Below are 19,822 nucleotides of genomic sequence, written 5' to 3'. Positions count from 1 at the left end.
TTTTATGTTTACATGGTCTATAGTGAGGTCCTTTTTGTCATTCCTGATGTTGATAATTTGTATCTTCTCTCTCATTTGTCAGTCTTGCTAGAGGGTTGTTAATTTTATTACTTTTTCCAAAGAATCAGCCCTTTGTTTTATTGTTTCTATTATTTTTATGTTTTCAGTTTCATTTATTTCTGTTTTTAATCTTTATTATTTCCTTCCTTCTGCTTGCTTTGGATATATTTGGTTCTTCTTTTCCTGTGTTTTCTCAATGGGAGCTTAAATAATTGATTTGAGATTTTTCCTCTTTTCTAGTATATGGATTTAGTGCTAAATTTAGTGATAAATTTTTCCCTCTCAGTGTGACTTTAGCTGTATCCAACAAAGTTTGGTATGTTCTATGTTCACTTTCATTCAGTTCAATGTATTTTTAAAAATTTCCCTTGAGATTTCCTCTTTGACCCATGGATTACTTTGAAGTATGTTGTATTCCTGTTATCCTTCTGTTACTGATTTCTAGTTTTATTCCATTGTGGACAGCGAACACACTCTGTATTATTCCAATTCTTTTTTTTTTAATATTTTTTTATTTATTTGGTTGCACCAGTCTTAGTTGTGGCAGACAGCCTCCTTAGTTGCAGCTCCAGGGCTCCTTAGTTGTGGCTTGCCAGATCCTCAGTTGTGGCATGCAAACTTTTAGTTGTGGCATGCATGTGGGATCTGGTTCCCTGACCAGGGATCGAACGTGGGCCCCCTGCATTGGGAGCGTGGAGTCTTATCCACTGTGCCACTAGGGAAGTCCCTGTATGATTCCAATTCTTTAAAAATATTTTAATGGCCCAGCATGTGGTCTGTCTTGGTATATATTCTGTGGGCACTTTAAAAGAATGTGTATTCTGTGGTTGGTGGGTGCAGTGTTCTATAAATGTTAATTAGAATCTGTTGGTCAATGGTGCTGGTGAGTTCTTCTATATCCTTGCTGATTTTCTCTCTAGTTGTTCTACCAATTGTTCAGAGATTGGTACTGAAGTCTCCAACTGTAATTGTGGACTTACCTATTTTGCCCTTAAGTTCTATCAGTTTTTGCTTCACATATTTTTCAGCTCTGTTGCTTGGTGCATATCCATTTATGTTTGCTATGTGTTCTTGGTGAATCGACCCTTTGTAATTTTATAATGTTATTGTCTCAGATAACTTTTTTTGCTCTGAAGTTTACTTTATCTGATATTATTTTAGCCACTCCTGCTTTCCTTTGATTAATTTTGCATGATTTATCTTTTTCCATCCTTTTACTTTTCAGTCTGCCTTTATTGTTACATTTAAAGTGAGTTTATTATACACATAATATAGTTGGGTTATGTTTTTTTCCACTAAGCCAATCTCTGTCTTTTAATTAGTGTATTTAGACCATTTAGGTTAAGGTAATTATTGATATATTAAGGCTTAAGCCTGACCCTTTTTTTGTTTTTGTTTGTTCTCTCTGTTTATTATTTCTGTTTTCTTTTCCCATTCTTCCTGTGCTTAATATCATTAATCATATGGAAATGTAAATTAAAACCACAATGAAATGTCATTACATGATCACCAGAATGGCTAAAATTAAGAAGACTGAAGACATCAAGTGTTGGCAAGGTTGCAGAGCAACCAGAACTCTCACATATTGCTGGTTGTAGTATAAAATGGCATAAACACTTTTGACAAAGGTCTGGCATTTTTCATGAAATTAAATATACACCTATCCTATGACCCAGTTTTAATCCTAAGAATTTATCCATGATAAATGGAAACATTTATACCACAAAAAGATTTGTACAACAAAGTCCACTGCAACTTTATTTACAATACTTCCAAATTGGAAACAGCCCAGGTGCCTATCAGTAAGAGAACTGATATGCTGTGATATATTCATACAATGGATTACTGCTCAACAATTAAAATGGACAAACTATCTTCCATGAGTAGCGTTGTGTGCGGCTCACAGGAGTCTCAAGTACTATGACTATGCTAAGTGCTTCATGCAGTTTATCTTATTTAATCCTTCCAGCCCTAAGGGGTAATCATCATTATTAAGTGCCTTGCATATATTTTCTAATTTGATCCTGTACAACCCTATGAGGCAGTATTCTGACACCAGCAGCTGATATACTGAAATACAATTTAATTCCAATGCTAACCACCCAGAGTTAGCAGCAGACTCCACAGGTTCAAGAACATTCTTCCCGGGACTTCTCTGATGGCACAGTGGTTAAGAATCCACCTGCCAATACAGGGGACACAGGTTTGAGCCTTGGTCCAGGAAGATCCCACATGCTGTGGAGCAACTAAGCCTGTGCGCCACAACTACTGAGCCTGTGCTCTAGAGCCCATGTGCCACAACTACTGAAGCCCACTTGTGTAGAGCCTGTGCTCCACAGCAAGAGAAGCCACCTCAATGAGAAGCCCGTGCACCGCAACGAAGAGTAGCCTCCGCTCTCGGCAACTAGAGAAAGCCCATGCACAGCAACAAAGACCCAAAGCAGCCAAAAATAACTAAGTAACTAAATAATTAATTAAAAAAAAAAAAGAGCATACTTCCCAACAAGACTGTTCTCACTTCAGATGCCAGTTGCACTTTTGAGGGTTCCCCAGCCACCAGCATTTCTGACCAAATGGCTACAAATTCTGGGGTTCCCATGACCCCCTTGGGTTCAGTGATTTGCTAGAACAACTCACAGAACTCAGAAAAGCATTATACTTATGATTACAGATTTATTATAAAGGTTACAAATCAGTTTCAGTTAAATGAAGAGACACACAGGGTGGGGTCTGTGAGAGTTCTGTATGTAGAGCTTTCATGACCTCTCCTCATGGAATCAGGATATGTCACCCTCCAGGAACACTGATGTGTTCATCATCTAGGAAGCTCTACTGGGCTATGGTGTCCAGAGTTTTTATTGGAATTTCATTACAAAGGCATGATTGATTGAAGCATTGGTCACATGCTTGAACTCAATCTCCAGTTCTTCCCCTTATCCCTAGAGATCAGGTTGGCTCAGAGTCCCAACCCTCTAACCACAAGGTTGGTCTTTACGATGACCAGCCCCCATCCTGAGTCATCCCATCTCTTAGCAGAAACTCACATTTATGATCCAAAGAGCTCATGATAACAAAGATACTCCTATTACTTCGGAAATTCCAGGGGTTGAAATTCACCTTCCCAGTAATCAGGGACAGAGGCCAGTCAAATTCTTTATTACATAAGAGATGGGCATTATTATTGCCCCCATTTTACAGGTAAGTAGAGGCCTACAGAGGTTGCTCAAAGTCATACACCTAGTAAGTAGCAAAACCAGGACTCAAACCTAGGTATGTCTGACCACAATCTTGATACTCCTCCACTATATATACTGTCTAAAAGTAAATGCTCACTATTTCCTGAATGAATAAATTACTAGGAAAATATCAAAAATGATTCTGAAATTTCTAGCTTGGGGGACTGAAAATGATCAAGGCCTTTCTAAGAACTTCATTGGTCCTCCATACATATATTTTTTAGGTCCTATCCTATATTAAAATGTTTCTATATCCCATATAAAGTATTGTTCCTTTGCTGAAAATATTTAAAAGGATTTTTTAAATTTTACTTTGAAATCATTTGCTATGTCTACTTAAATTATGACAAGATTTGATTTCTTGTCAGTCACAGTCCATACATGGAATGTTTGCAAAGTGAGAAAATCAAACTTAGAAATTCTGTTTTGTTTTGTTGTTTGTTTGTTTGTTTTTTATTTTTGGCCATGCCACGCGGCTTGTGGGATCTTAGTTCCCTGACCAGGGATCCAACCCATACCCTCGGGAGTGAAAGCATGGAGTCCTAACCACTGGACTGCCAGAGAATTCCCTACAAATTATTTTTAAACGTAATCAAATGTTTATGAATACCAACTCCAGCTCTTGCCTGAAGGTCTGCATCTCAGCCAGGGGCGGGGCCGCTGCATTGCACAATGGCAGAGAACACCATTCTCATAGACTGCAATGCAAATGTGCCCCCTGGAGTTGTCCAATGCAATAACTCTGGCCAGTGAGTCAGGGGAAAGATGAAGAGCCCCCATCCACTGCACAACCAGAAGTAGCAGGTATCAAGTGTACTCGCTACTTCTCATGTCCAGAATTTAGTCACATGACCACATCTGGCTTCAAGAGGTGCTGGGAAGTATATCTTGCTGGGTGATCTTGTGCCTGGTTAAAATTCAGGTGATCTATTAATAAAGGAGGGAGGGCATATGTGGCAGTCACTATCACAATTAAATTGAACAGCCAATGAAGCTGATATAAATTTACATTGGTAGACGTTTGTCTAAATATTTATTGATTTTGATTTTATCGTTCTCTTTTGGTATTTTGGATTCTGGAAAAAAAAAAAAAAGGGAGGAGGTAGTCTGAAACTTTTCTCTAGGCCCTTGAAAATCTTGTCAGTACCAGGTGCTGGGCCTGTGGGGCCCAGTGGATACAGGTCTCTGAGGATGATGAGTCCACTAACCAAAAGAGGGAACCCAGAGTGGGTGTGATCTCTCTTGGCTCCAGCCCCCCCTCCTAGACAGGAAGGTAGCCCCTCAAAGGGTGTGTGCCCAGATTCCGTATGCAGTTTGTGAGACTAACGGAGCACAGACACTTAAACATTAAATATCAGCTAATCCTTATGTAGTTGATTAGTCCACAACTAATCCTTATGTAGGGGAATAATCCACAGAGGTGGGGAAGGAGGAAGTGAGAACTGGAGTGGGGACAGGGCATAACAACCAAAATGAGGCTCAGGGCCAAGAAATTAGGAAGGAGACAAAATAGCTGGACAGACATATGCAATGGTAGGTTTCAGAGCAGATTACAAAAGTCCCTGTGAGTCATCAATGGCAGTGCTGTTGTTTAAAAATAAACATAACATTTAGATAGCTCCAGGCTCTGAGGGAAAAACTGAGGTTGGATTATTTAAGGCCCTGTCCCAGGGTACCTACAGTCTATAAGTAAATATGTATGAGGTGGGATCCCTGGATCCCACCTAGCCTAGAGCCTGGCACAAAGTAAGTTCTTAGTAAACATTTGTAGAATGAATGAATGATTTGTTAAATAAATAACTAGCTGTGTGTCCTTGAACTGGGACCTTTTACCAGGGGTCTCAACCATAAAAGGAAACACTGGGTCAATGTGGCCTTCAGGTCCCTAGTGACCCCAAATTTTCTGGACAGGAGGACTGATACTTGGCTACCATCACCTTAAAAAGTGTGCATCCCACAGCATGCTGCATCAAATCTAAACTCAACCCACAAGGTTCAGCTCAAAGACTGCCTCCTCCACAATGCCTCCCTACCCCTTCCCTCAACAAATTGTACTTCTTCTAGTACATAGTCTACCCAGGTTACTGTGTGTTGGGTTCATCATCCCCCCGACTTGACCTGTGACCTGAGAATACAGAGTAAAGCTAATACTTATGTTGTACTTACCATGTGTCATGCACTCTGAAAGCTTTAAAATCATCAATGCACTTAATATCTTAACAACCATGAAGTAGGTACTATTTTTCCCTCAGTTCACAGATGAAAACTAGAGGCACAGAGTGAGTAACTTGTTTACCATTAGGCTGCTCGTAAGTGGCAGAGACAGGATTCAAATCTGGGTAGTCAGGGTCCAGAATCCTTGTCCTTAACCAGCACTCTGTCTTATTCCTCTTTAAACACCCCATAGCAAAAATCTCAGTTTGGCACATAGTAGGTACTCAGTAAAAATGTCTATTGAATAAATAAATAAAAGCAGTAAACTGAGAAGCTGGGTATTAGAAGGGTATGCGGTTCCCCTGAGTATCCATCTGCTTACTGAGCCCCAGTCTTTCTCCAACATATGGGCTTAGTATGTGGTTCAGTCCATCCACCTATCCACTTATCATTCATCCATCCTCCATCCACCCATTCACCCATCTCTCCATCCATTCAATGAATAGTTACTGTCCTACCCCACCCCACAGGGGGAGCCAGTGATACGAAAATGAATTGGCACAGTAGTGACAAATATGTCCATAGACAATGGCAGTACAGCATGACAGGAGCTACACAAAAGAGGGCGCCACTAACTCTGCCTGGATGGAGTCAGGGACTTACTGAAGGGCATTTAGGGAAAGAAACATGACTGGAACTCAGGGCTTCTGACTACCAGCCTGTGTGCTTTCCTTTACACTAGGGGCTCTGAAATCCATTTTTAGTAATGGAAACTTTCCAGTGGAAATCTTATGCAGATCCCCATTACATAAAGCAGAAAGCCTCTGCTTCTTGGTCTCTCCCTCGCTGTCTCAGCCTTTAAGTCACTTTTTTTTTTTTTTTTAAATCACTAGCTCTCAACAGTGGAAGTTGGTCCAGTGAGATCTTAAGCCCATGCATAGATGGCAGCTGCTTCCCTCTAGCCTGTTTCCACCTATTTCACCTTCCACACTGCAGCCAGAGACCTTTCAAAAACCCAGACCCATCTGTGCCACCCTTCAGTTTACCATTCATCTATTTGGCCAACAATACTTACTAAGTGCTTTCACTGTACAAGGTAAGAATGCCAAGAACAGAACAGGTAGTCCCTGCCTGCTTTCGGGGGGTGGGGGTGGGTGAGGGAGACAAGAAATCTGTGGGCAATTACTCAAATCGCTAAATAGGATGTGCTGATCAAGAATAAATCCGGAGAATGGCCTGAGGTCAGACATCTGCTCAGGGACCAGGGCTCCAAGAGCCTTAAAGGTCACTAAGGTTACTGATCTTTATCTTAAGAGCAAAGAGAATGCAATTGAATGGTTTTTGCTTGGTTTTTTGTTTTTTAAAGGTGATTTTTAAAAATAAACTTATTTATTTACTTATTGCTGTGTTGGGTCTTTGTTGCTGCGCACAGGCTTTCTCTAGTTGCTGCAGGTGGGGTCTACTCTTCGTTGCAGTACACGGGCTTCTCATTGCGGTGGCTTCTCTTGTTGCAGAGCATGGGCTCTAGGCACGTGGGCTTCAGTAGTTGTGGGCATGGGCTCAGTAGTTGTGGCTCGTGGGCTCTAGAGTGCAGGCTCAGTAGTTGTGGTGCACAGGCGGGCTTAGTTGCTTCTGCGGCATGTGGGATCTTCCCGGACCAGGGCTCGAACCCACGTCCCCTGCATTGGCAGGCGGATTCTTAAGCACTGCGCCACCAGGGAAGTCCCCAGTTGAATAGTTTTAAGCAAGATAGCAACTTGTTGTTATTTATGTTTTAAGATCATGCTGGTTGCTATGTGGAGAGCAGACAGGGGGAAGACAAGAGTGGCAGCAGAGAGGCCTGTTAAGAAGAGATCGTCTAAGTGAGAAATAATGGCAACCTGGGCTGGAGGGGGCAGTGGAGATGGAGAGGAGAGAGATTTAAGATACACTTGGGACCAGCCGATGGTTTGGAAGCGGTGGCGGGGGTGGGCGATGAGGAAAAAGGCGGGATCAAGGGCAATTCCACCCATGGACATGGGCCCTGTGCTTTAGAGGCCTTATATACACCCCTCCCCCACCACACACAAGAGTTTAATAAAGAGTACATGGTTGCCTTGACGCTCAGGAGCTGCACTGGCCCTGCGAGTCTTGTACATTAAACATTCCCTCTCGTGCCTAACCCCATTCAGGCCCCAGGGAAACACTTTTCCCACCAAGTGCATAGTTTGAGGAGACAAATGTATCCACCTATGTAACAACCATCCCACTCAGTCATGGATGCAAACCATTTCCATTCCACCTGTCTGAAGTTCTGTGTCTTGTGCTGCTGCCCACATCAGAGCTGGACACTTTGCTCTGGAGTACAGGGGGCATGTGAGTGGCATAGCTCTTTGATGAGAGAAGAGACAAACAAATGAACTGGTCCTGTGGAATCTTTTCTCTCAGATAGCATGAGTGCATCATGAGGCGTCATTTCCCAGAGGAGCAGGGTCCATTTTCTTGCTTCTCTTTGAGTTCCAATTCATGGTCTAGGAGGAAGTGAAGATTTGCTTGGTATTTGCAATGGTTGCAGGTGGCAGCTAATAATATTAAACAATTCATAGCACTCTTACATTTGTTTTTAAGTAGGTCTGCTCATAGCATGATACTGATTCTTTGTGGACTTAGAGATTGCTTTAAGGAGTGATGAAAATCACAGTATAACTGGTAGTGATTTATATGATGAAATTAAAATATTTTGGAAAATTCTCTCATAATTTATTATCTGTCTTAATGATTTTTATAAATTTATTTTAATATAAAAATATTATTATGAAATATGTAATTTATTGTGTGTTCCCATAATATTTGACCATAATTTATAAAATTCACAATATACATTTTTAATCTAAAATATTGCTTCAAGAATTTTGTTGATAATTCCAGTTGCTACTGAAAAGTTTTTCTAAATGGAAATTAATAAGTTAAAAAAAATTAAAACATAGGCTTCTACAAAGTTTATTTAATTTTGGACCTTACTGTCAATTAAACAAAATTATTTGAAAATGTTGATGATAATGCATAATTAGTGATTGTGCTAAGTGAAAGCAAGAAAATTTTTTATGAAATATATAATCATTTATGAGTTGTATTTCTTTTTACTCATATATTACTGTCCATCAATAGGACACCATTAAATTCAGTCATCTTCAATATTTTGCCAACTTTCTTTTTTTTTTAAGTTAATTACTTTTTAAAATTAATTAATTAATTAATTTTTTTTGGGGCTGCATTGGGTCTTTGTTGCTGCACACGGGCTTTCTCTAGTGGCAGCGAGCAGGGGCTACTCTTCGTTGCGGTGCGCGGGCTTCTCATCGCGGTGGCTTCTCTTGTTGCGGAGCACGGGCTCTAGGCATGCAGGCTCAGTAGTTGTGGCTCACGGGCTCTAGAGCACAGGCTCAGTAGTTGTGGCACACGGGCTTAGTTGCTCCACGGCACGTGGGATCTTCCCGGACCAGGGCTCAAACCCGTGTCCCCTGCATTGGCAGGCGGATTCTTAACCACTGCGCTACCAGGGAAGTCCCTGCCAACTTTCAATCATAAAAAAATCCATAGCTTTTGAGCAAGAGAATCCTGAAACAAAAGAGTGTATGGATAATTCCATTTCTATGAAGTCCTGGAATAAGCTTATGATGATGATAGAAATTAGATGAGTGTTGCCTGGAGTGGAGGGGAGGGGAAATTGACTGCAAATAGGCATAAGGCAACTTTCTAGGGTAATGGATATATTCTATAGCCATGAGTGATTGGGGTTGAGGGTACACAATATATTTGTCAAAGCTCCTCAAACCGTGCCCTTAAAATGTGTGCATTTTATTATATGTAAAAAATACCTGGATAAAGTTAAGAAGACCTTATCTCTTAATAAGTAATTGATTTAATGTGATGTATAACTTTTAAATATTTAGACTTATACTATACGAGCCCCGTTGTATTTTTGGCCTGGGCCTCAAGGATAATCCCTTGGTTTCCAGCAAGAGTACCTGGGCAGGTGGTGGTGCCGTTACTGAGATGGGGAAAGCACAGGAGGGTTAGCTTTGTTGGGGGCAGGACTGATAAGCAGCTGGTACTGGCCAGATCCATTGGGAAAACTGCTGCTGCTCTGAGCCCCTTTGCTATCCCAGCTGGCTGGACTTTCCCCTGGGACCCTCAGATCCTCCCACTCTCCAGCATCTAAAGAGTTAATACCTGGCACAACTATGGGCCTTCAGGATGCTGACACCAAGCCCTGGGGACCTCTTGGTGCCTGTGCCCTAAATATTTTTAATATCACTGCTGGTGGGATTGGGCAAGGAAGCATGTAAATCAGAGTTCATCTTGGGAAATGCAAGGTTAGAGATGACTATAAGATATCCAAGTGGAAATGTCAACACAATACTATGTAAATGGACAGAAGATGAGAAGAGAGGTCTGGGCTGGAAATGGAAATTGTTGGCTCCCCATTGCCAACAGAATCGAGTCCAAACTCCCTTAGGGTTATCATCCAGCTCTCACCTATCTTTCCAGCTCCATCTCCTGCCGTCTCCCTGCCAGGACCCCTGCCATCTTGCTCCTTCCTGATCACTCTGTGTTCTAGGACATGCTATTCCTGGACCCCTGCCTGGAATGCCCTACCTTGTCTTCTCTACTGGTCATTCTCCTCCTCATCCTTCAGGGCTTAGCTCACATGTCTCCTCCTCCCAAAGCCTCCTGCTTCCTTGTCTGCCCTCCATAGCCCTCCATGTAGAGGAGAGTACTCTGCCTTGTGCACTTCTGTTTAGATCCCTGCCTTCCGTCCTAGGATGTCAGCTCCCCCAGGTCAGGATGGGGTCTGGTGGCTCTCTGGGCCCAGCAGAGACCCTGATATGGAGCAATCTTCCAGTAATACTGAAGGAGTGGATGGTAATACAGAGTCCCAACTGTATTCACCACAGCCCCACCTTCACTGCACAACCTCTGTGCATGCTGAGCCACACATTTAGACAAATTAACTTGCTCTTCTCAAAAGAATAGGCTCCTTAAAGGCAAAGAGAACTCCTTCCACATCACTCCTCACTCTCTCTCAGCCTGAGAAAGAGCCCACAAGTGAAAAGAATGGAAGAGCCTGGTCAGATGGAATTGACTCTCAGCCTGGACTCTCATGAGCTGAGTGACCTTGGGAAAGTTACTTAATCTCGCGGAGCCTCAGGTTTCTCAGGTGTTAAGAATGGAGGTGACAATACCTACCTCATAAGGTGGATATGAGGATTGAATGAAATAGTGTCTATAAAAGTGTTCTGTGGTTACCAGGGGCTGCGGGAAGGGGGAGTGGTAGTTATTGTTAATGGGTACAGAGGTTCAGTTTGGGATGATGACAGTGGTGATGGTTGTGCCATCAAAGTAAATGCAATAATGCCACTGAACTGCTTACTTTTAAAAATGGCTAAAATGATACATTTTATGCTATGTATACTTTACCACAGTAAAAATAAATAAATAAATAATATCCCGAATAAAAGAAGCCAGACACACACAAAAAGCATGGTCCCAGGTACCCAGTGGGTGATCTGTGTGTCTGAGCTTCTTTCTTCCTTCCTTCTGGATTTCTTTTCACCTGGGTTCCAGGGCCATGGCCAAGAGGCAGGATGAGGGAGTGCATGACGGGAGGGAGGGAGGAAGTGATTAAACGTTGAACGAGGATCTGGTGGTTGTGAGGTCAAAGCCAGGACGGCCCACTGGGAAGGCCAGGCGTGAGGAGGTGGGACGCCTCCCTGCCTGGAAGGAAGAGGGTGTCCGGAGGTCAGGGGTGACACTAGTGTTTTTGGCCATGGGAGAAAAGTGAGATATCTCACTCTTAAGGAGGAAAGGCGGGCGGGAATTGCAGGATGTCCATATTGGCCTATGTGGCAAAAATAAATGCTTCTGGAAGTAAATACGTACATGAACAAAAGAGTACAGATTTTTTTTTCAAGCCTCCAAATCCACCTTCTTGCTCCACTTTACCAAGGACAAGGGCAGCGTAATAAGCTGAGAAGGGAAACAAAGATATTTCTAGATTCTGGCTGCTATGGGGAAATTACAAATGAGGTCTGACGCTATGTTTGTTTCTTTTTCATTATGAAAAATACCTTGCCTGATATGGGCACCCTGCCACCGTTGGGAGAACCGTGAGAATCCAGTTTGTTCCCAAAACACTGCCACTGGGAGGTGAGGTCACAAGGTAACAAGGTTTTCCCCCATGGCAGCCCAAACCAAAAATAAATCAATGAATAAACAATAAATAAATAATGTCCTGAGAGAAACACTGAAATAGGAATCAGAGCACATGGCCTCTGGTCTGATGCTTTCATATCCTAGCTGGGTACCCTGGGGCAAATCATTTCCCCTCTCTGCACTTCAGTTGTAGGGCACCTCTATCGCTAATATGCTATGGGTCTAGGATATACTTTTTTCAAGCCCTTGAAGAGAACAATGATGGGAGTTGGAGAGAGGAAAAAATGCTGAGCTGAATGGTGGAGCTGAATATCCCAGAGCTAGAAGAGAGTTTGCCTAGCTCATTCATTCATCCACTCATTCATTCATTCATTCATCCATTCATATTCCTACCTGAGCAAATACCCTGTTCCTGGCCCCTGGTAGGGAAGCAAAGACCAGAAATGGATCAGACCAAGCTTGCAGTCTAAGAGATAGAAGAGATGATGTGAGGCAAAGCAAAAGGGTAAATAAATGATTATACCACCAGGGGCTATGAGCCTGGGGACTGAGTGTGGAGGGTATGGTAGGAGTGCAGAGTGGGCCAGACTCGCTCAGCTTGCAGAATCCAGGAAGGGCTTCCAGAGGAAGAATCCGCTCAAGGGACAAGTAGAAGGTCACCAGGCAGATAAAGGGGGAAACAGCAGACTAGCATACGCACACGTGTGTGACCCAGTCATTCCAATCCCAGGAGACCAATGTTCTGCGTTATAGCTCTTCAGGAAAAGACATCCCAGAGTTTTGGAAATGATTAGACCAGAGTTTCTCAGACCTGAGTCTGTAGACCCCTTGAGGCCAATACATGTATTTTTAGGAGCCTGAGATGTGTCTCTGAGATCTTCTAAATGTTATATTTCATTTTGGTGATAATCCAAACAAGTTAAAACAAACGTGTTCTGAACTGGTTGAAAGACCACCACCTGCCTTGCCACTTTGGCATTTACTTTGTGTTTGTGATCGCTCTAGTGCCCAATAGTACTATGTTAATTGTAGCCTGATCAGGAAAATAGCGAGGTGGACTTAATGTAAATGATGTTCCTGTGCATAGTGAAAGTCAAATGGGGTCTTGGTGCGCTGTCAAAATGAAGATTTTCCAGGAGTTTGACCAGGGAAGCATGATGGGAGCTGCTGTAGTACACAGTGTGATGGGTGCCAGGCTCAAAAGAGCTGTGTGTGTCACGGTCAGGTTTCAAATAGCAGTCTAATTTCATCAAAACAACATCTTCTGTCACATTAAATTGAAGTGTTTATTTGAATTTCGTAGGTTTTATAGTTTTATTTTCCATGTGTCTTGGTTTAGAGTTGTAGAAGAGCTATAAGCATAAGGAATATATATATTGAGCGCTACGCTTATAAATATGTAAGTGGTATTAAAATTAAAATAAGTCAACTTTGGGGTGAGTCTGTGAGAATTTTAAATAGGGGCCCATCCGTTACTTGAGTTTGAAAAACATTCTGTTAGCTGCTTAGTGAACATTCTCATACTTAAGAATTTTATTTGAGGCTAATGGGAGTCTTGCCTGCTGCCAACTAAGGTCAAAATGACGTCCAAAAAGATGAACCACAATGTATTATCATGTAGTTCCAAGAAAAGGTGTACAGGGCCTCTTGGATGTAACTGCGTCTTCCAGGATTAGGCACATCTGACATTTCCTTTACCATTTTCCTCTGCCCCCAACATGTACCTTCTGCTGCAGCCGTGCTGCAGAGGTTGATACCTTAGCAGTGTTTCCTGAGCAATTTGGGTAAGGTCCTTAACTTCTCCAAGCTTTAGGTCCCTAACCTGTAAAACAGTCAGCCTAATAAAACTTTACATCTCAGGGCTACTGTGAGGATTAATTGGGCAGGTGCCTGGAATGCAGTAATAGCTGTTCTAATAGTCACCATTAATGCTAAACATGTTTCCTCCTTTATCTCATTCAATCTTCCCAACAAGTCTTGCATGGGGATGGTTTATCTCAGTCTTATAGCTCAAGAAACAGGCTCACAGAGGTGAAGGGAATTTGCTCAAATGGATGAACTGGGGTTCAAACCTAACTCTCAAACATGCAAATAGCCTCTGCTTGTGACCATTGCCCAAATCACACCCTGCCAGGTTCAAGTGGAAATCCTGCCTGCCTTTAAAAAATTCTTGCCAGAGTTAAGTTCTCTTCCTGTGTGCTCATACCTTTAGCTTGGTCTCATGGATTGCAGGAATTTAATCTAGTTTTGTATTATACAGGGTCAGTTTACCCAGGACAACCCGCTGGGGTTGGGGGATGGGGACAGATTATTTGGGGTCTGAGAACAATCAAATGTTCTCTGGCTCTGAGCCCCAACCTAGTGAAGTCACCTACACACAGAGCCCCTTCCCAGAAAACCCTCACCACTCCATTCCCTTGGCTGGGCTCCCAGGGGCTCACTTGGTGTTTGTTATACTGAATGGAATTGACTTGAGCCAGGAGACTTGGGCTCCAGTCCCTGCCCTGTGACTACAGTGTTTAATTTGGACAAGTCATTTGAACTGTCTGGGCCTCACACTCTGTATAATGAGGGTAGGGGAATGTCTGTGGGAAATGACTGCTTGATGAAGTCCTACCTAGCTTCAACACTCAATGATTTCTAAAGTTGTAGCCGCAGAATCAATATGAGACCTGTGGCCAGGTTAAGTTTCTTGGAGCAGGGCATTTCCTGTGATAACATTTATCATAGTATATCTTCGTGAATTGTAGCAAGAAGGGGAAAAAATGGATATTGAAAACAAAACTTAGCATAGTCTTGTTTGCCTTCCAGGGAATGCCATATTCATCAGTAGAGAAAAGATTTTATTTGTTTAGAAAAATACCATGATCAGCCTTTTTGGATATGAAAAGTGGGTCTTTCTCCCACACCCCTTGGATAGGGTCTGATCTGGAAGGGGAGGGCAAAACAAAGAAAGATATAAATTGCACTGTGTAAGAGAATAATGAGAGTTTAGGTATTGTTCATGGACAGCTTGAAAGACTAGAAAGTAAGAAGTTTAAGAGTAGAAAGAGGAGGAGAGAGGGAGAAAGAGCATACAGAAAGATGCAGCCAGTGGGGAAAAAAACCTGTGATAGGGGATGGGTAATAAACCTTTAGGGAAGCAATATTTGACATTCGATTTCTTTCTTGTCTGTGATGTAATTACTCTCCATCACCTGTTAAGTCTTCAGTAGTAGCCACGTGTTAGTGCCACTTTGGGAGAAAAAAGGACAGTGGGGCAGGGGGGTTGGTGGCCAGCATAGGGCAAAGGCGGTCAGCCACAGAGTACAGGAAGGACCAAGGGCAATGGTCAGAAACAGGATACAGCAGAGCTGCTGAAACAATTCAGTGCAACCTGGACTGACTGAGAAGAAGGTAAGACACCTTTCCAAACCCTTGGAGATGTGGAGGAGGGATCTGAATTTCTGCAGTATACGGCATGAAGAATTGGTACATTTCACTTTTTATTCTTTAACACTTTATTGAGGTATAATTGACATACAATAAACTACACATACTTAAAGTTTATAATTTGATAAGTTTTGACATATTACATACCTGTTTTGAGATCATCATCACAATAATGAACATTTCCATCACTTTCCAAAATTTCCTCATGCCCCTTGGCAATCTGACCCCTTCATCCATTCCCAGGCAACTACTAATCTGCTCTCTGAAACTATAGATAAGGTTGTAGTTTCAATGTCTGTTTCTTCTTGAGTGAAGCTTGGCAGTTTGTGCCTTCAAGGAAATCGTCCATTTCATCCAAGTTGTTGAATATGTTGATATAAAGTTGTTCATAATATTCTTTTATTGTCCTTTTAATATCTGTAGAATCTATAAGGATGTCACAGGTCTCATTCCTGATATTGGTAATTCTGTCATATTTCTTTTTTCCTCATCAGTGTGTCTAGAGGTTTATCAATTTTATTGATCTCAAAGAACTTTCTTTTGATTTCATTGACCTCTATTTTTCTGTTTTTGACTTCATTGATTTCTGCTCTTAATTTTTTTCACTTTCTTTGGGTTTAATTTGCTCTTCTTTTTCTTGCTTTTAGGAGGAAACTGACATAATTCTTTTGAGACCTCTCTTCTTTTTCTAATATATATATATATATATATATATATATATATAAAATACAGTTCTCCCTAAGTATTGCTTTAGTGACATCCCACAAATCTTGGTATTTTGTGTTTTCCTTTTCATTCAGTTCAAAATAATTTCTAGGGCTTCCCTGGTGGCACAGTGGTTGAGAATCCACCTGCCAATGCAGGGGACACGGGTTCGATCCCTGGTCTGGGAAGATTCCCACATGCCGTGGAGCTGCTAAGCCCGTGAGCCACAACTACTGAGCCCGCGTGCCGCAGCTACTGAAGCCCGCACACCGCAGCTACTGAAGCCTGCGCGCCTAGGGTCCATGCTCCACAATGAGAGAAGCCACTGCAATGAGAAGCCCGCGCACTACAATGAAGAGTAGCCCCCGCTCACCGCAACTAGAGAAAGCCCGCGCACAGCAACGAAGACCCAACACAGCCAAAAATAAATAAATAACATAAATAAATTTATTTTAAAAAAAATTCTAACTTCCCTTTTGACTTCTCTTTTGACCCATGGGTTATTTAGAAGTGTACTTGGTTTTCAAATACTTGGGAGATTTTCCAGAGATCTTTCTATTATTGATTTTCAATTTAATTGCACTGCATTCAGAGAACACTCGCTTTATGATCTCAATAGTTTAGTTTTAAATTTATTGAAACTTGTTTTATGGCCCCAAATGCAATCTATCTTGGCAAATATTCTGTGTGAACTTGAACTGAATGGATATTCTACTGTTCAGGATGGAATGTACTATAAATATCAGTTAGGTGTTTAACATTATTGTTTAAATCTATATCCTTAATGATCTTCTGTCTATTCTTTTTTAAATTATTTAGAGAGAGAGAGTGAAATCCAATTACAGTTGTGGATTTGTTTATTTCTCTTTGTAGGCATATCCGTTTTTGCTTCATATTTTAAAACTTTATTAGGTGTCAATGTTTAGGATTGTTATGTCCTCTAGATGAACTAACTCCCTTATCATTATTAAGTGATCCTCTTTGTACTTATATTATTCTTTGCTCTAAGTATTCCACTTACCCATCTGTTTTTTGTTTCCTTTTGCTCTTCTTCTGCCTTCTTTTGGTCTAATTAAATTATTTAAAATAATTCTGTTTTATCTCCTTTGCTGGCTAATAAGCTGTAACTCTGTTTTGTATTTTAGTGATTGCTTTAGGGTTTAGACTATACATCTTTAGATTTTTCAGTCTACCTTTAAGTGATATTATGCCACTTCACATATTGTCTATGTGAGGTAATAGAAACTATATGTTGGTCTCTGCCCCCAGTTCCTGGCACAGAACTCCTAACACCCTTATAACTTCCTAAGTGATGAGAACACTAGGTGCATCTCTTGTTCAAATATTGGTCTTTGACCACTGTTCCTGACCAGAATTCCTGAAACCCCTGTAATTTCCTGGGTGATAGGAGTGTCTTTTGTTCTAATGATGTAACTCTGGGTAGGATCCTGGATGGCTCCTGGATGAGGGCTGGTCACCAGAAAGACCAAGCCATGATTAGAAGCTTGGAATTTTCAGTCCCATCCTCTATTCTCTTGATAAGGGGGAAGGGCTGAAAATGGAGTTAATGATCAATCATGCCTTTATGATGAAGCCTCCGTAAAATCCCAAAAGTATGGGGTTCGGAGAGCTTCCAGGTTTTTGAACACATAGAGGCGCTGGGAGAGTGGTGCACCCAGAGGGGGCATGGAAACTCCATGCCCCTTCCCACATACCTCATCCTATGCATCTCTTCTATCTGGGTGTTCACCTGTATCCTTTATCATATCCTTTAATAAAATGTTAAATGTAACTAAGTGTTTCCCTGAGTTCTGTGAGCTGCTCTAGCAAATTAATTGAACCTGAGGAGGGGGTCAAGGGAACATCTGATATACAGCCAGCTGGTCAGAAGCCTGGGTGACAATCTGGGCTTCGGCCTGGCATCTGAAATGTGTGTGTGGGACAGGGGGCAGTATTGTGAGACCCTCCTGGTGTTCAAGAATTGCTTGCTGGTGTGGGGGAAAACCTCCACACATTTAGTGACCAGAAATGTCAGAAGTGAAGCGCTGTTCTGTGTGAAGAGTAAAGAAAATACAAGAAGAGAAACACAGTAAGGAAGAGCTAGGTTTTCTCCTACACAGAAGAAGAAAAACTGAGTTTTTTCTAGTGCAATATAAGAATTGTAAAATAGTATACTTTCATTTCCCTTCTCCTGCCCTTTGTGCTATTGCTGTCATACATTTTATTTTTACATGTGTTGTAAACTCTACCTTGTTCTTTTTGTTAAACAGTTAATTTTCTTTTAAAGAGATACAAATAATGCGAATTCTTATATATTTTCCCATGCAGATACCCCTTCTTGTGCTCTTCATTCCTCTGTGTAGATTCATATTTTCATCTGGTATTTTCCTTCTTGATGAAAAAATTCCTTTAGCATTTCTTTCAGTGTTTGTCTCCTGGTGATGAATTCTTCCAGTTTTTCTCTGTCTGAAAACATCTTTATTTTGATTTTTTAAAATGATGTTTTCCCTGGGTATGGAATTCTAGGTTCACAATTTTTTTTCAGTACTTTAAAGATTTTGCTGCACTATATTCTCACTTGAATTGTTTCCAATACGAAAACTGTTGTCATCCTTATCTTTATTCTTTTGTATATAACTTGGCTTTTTCTCTGGCTGCTTTCAATATTTTCTCTTTATCACTGATTTTGAACAATTAGGGTATGATGCGCCTTGTAGTCTTCTCCATGTTTCTTGAGGTTTTTTTTTTTTTTTTGGTAATGACAACTTTTTTGAGATATAATTGACGTGTAATAAAAATTCACCTTTTTAAAATTGACATACAGTTGATTTACAATGTTGTGTTAGTTTCAGGTGTACAGCACAAGTGATTCAGATATATATATATGTTCTTTTTCAGATTCTTTTTCCTTATAGGTTATTACAAAATATTGAGTAGAGTTCCCTGTGCTATACAGTAGGTTCTTGTTGGTTATCTGTTTTATATGTAATAGTGTGTATATGTTAATCCCAAACTCCAAATTTGTCCCTCCATTGAACTTTGTGTTCTATGAGTTTACAGTTTCAATCAAATTTGAAAAAAATTCAGCTGTTGTTTTTTTCAAATATTTGTTTCTGTCCTCCTCTTTGTTCTATTCTTTGGGAACTGCTATTACATGTATATTAGACTGATTGAGGTTGTCCCACAGCTCACTCATGTTCTTTTCATTATTCTTAACTCATTTTTATCTCTGTATTTCATTTGTATAGTTTATATTGCTATGCCTTTAAATTCACTAATATTTTCTTCTGCTACGTCTAACCTACTGTTAATTCCATCCAGTGTATTTGTCATCACAGACATTTGAGGTTTTCATCTCTAAAGAGTTTATTTGTGTCTTTTTATATCTTCCATGGCTCTACTTTCTGAACATATGGAATACAGTCATAATAACTGTTTTAATGTTCTGCTCTGCTAATTCAACCATCTTTGTCAGTTCTGGGTGTTTCTGTGGGTTGATATTCTTCTCACCGTAAGTCACATTTTCCTGCCTCTATGCATGCCACTACTGAGCCAAGATCTTCCTGATTGCTTCATGCAATGCCCCATTAAATATGAGTTTTCCTAGTCTGGCTGGTGGGAAGAGACACTTCCTAGACAGTACTGGCCACTGTCACCTCTAGTCTGTTCAGGTGGTTCTTTCCCTGGCCCTGGTAGTTTCCTCACATGCATGTGCTGATCATTACTCAGCTGAAAGACTCAAGTAGGATATTCTGGAGTTCTCTCTGTGTGAAGTTCTCACTTCTCTGTACAGTGCCTTTTGAACTCTAGCCATTCCTCCCTGTTGAAAATTTGAAAAATAACTGCATGTTATAATCAATGAATATATTAATAAGAATATTAATTAACATTTATTGAACAGTTACAATTTCTGAATGAAGAAACTGAGCTTAGGAAAGTTAAGTAATTTATCACAGGTCATTAAAACAGGTAATCTCTCTCTAGCACTCACAATTTAAACCATCAAACTGTACTGCCTTACTATATATTTTATGTTATTTCCT

General features: G+C 40.9%; 1 long non-coding RNA gene across 1 annotated transcript in view; it reads left to right on the top strand.

Moving 5' to 3' along the window:
- Nucleotides 1-16,293, top strand: part of LOC309637175 — a 99,491-nt gene extending 83,198 nt beyond the window's left edge. Inside the window, exon 4 of the long non-coding RNA XR_014250442.1 lies at nt 15,875-16,293. This is a non-coding gene — a long non-coding RNA (uncharacterized lncRNA). The remainder of the gene's footprint in view (nt 1-15,874) is intronic.
- The last annotated feature ends 3,529 nt before the right edge of the window (nt 16,294-19,822 follow it).

This window comes from Balaenoptera physalus, assembly GCF_965194825.1.
Source record: "Balaenoptera physalus genome assembly, chromosome: 10".
NCBI classification, from domain to species: Eukaryota; Metazoa; Chordata; class Mammalia; order Artiodactyla; family Balaenopteridae; genus Balaenoptera; species Balaenoptera physalus.
Note: the sequence above shows the minus strand (reverse complement) of the source record. Positions and strands in the feature narration are given on the sequence as shown.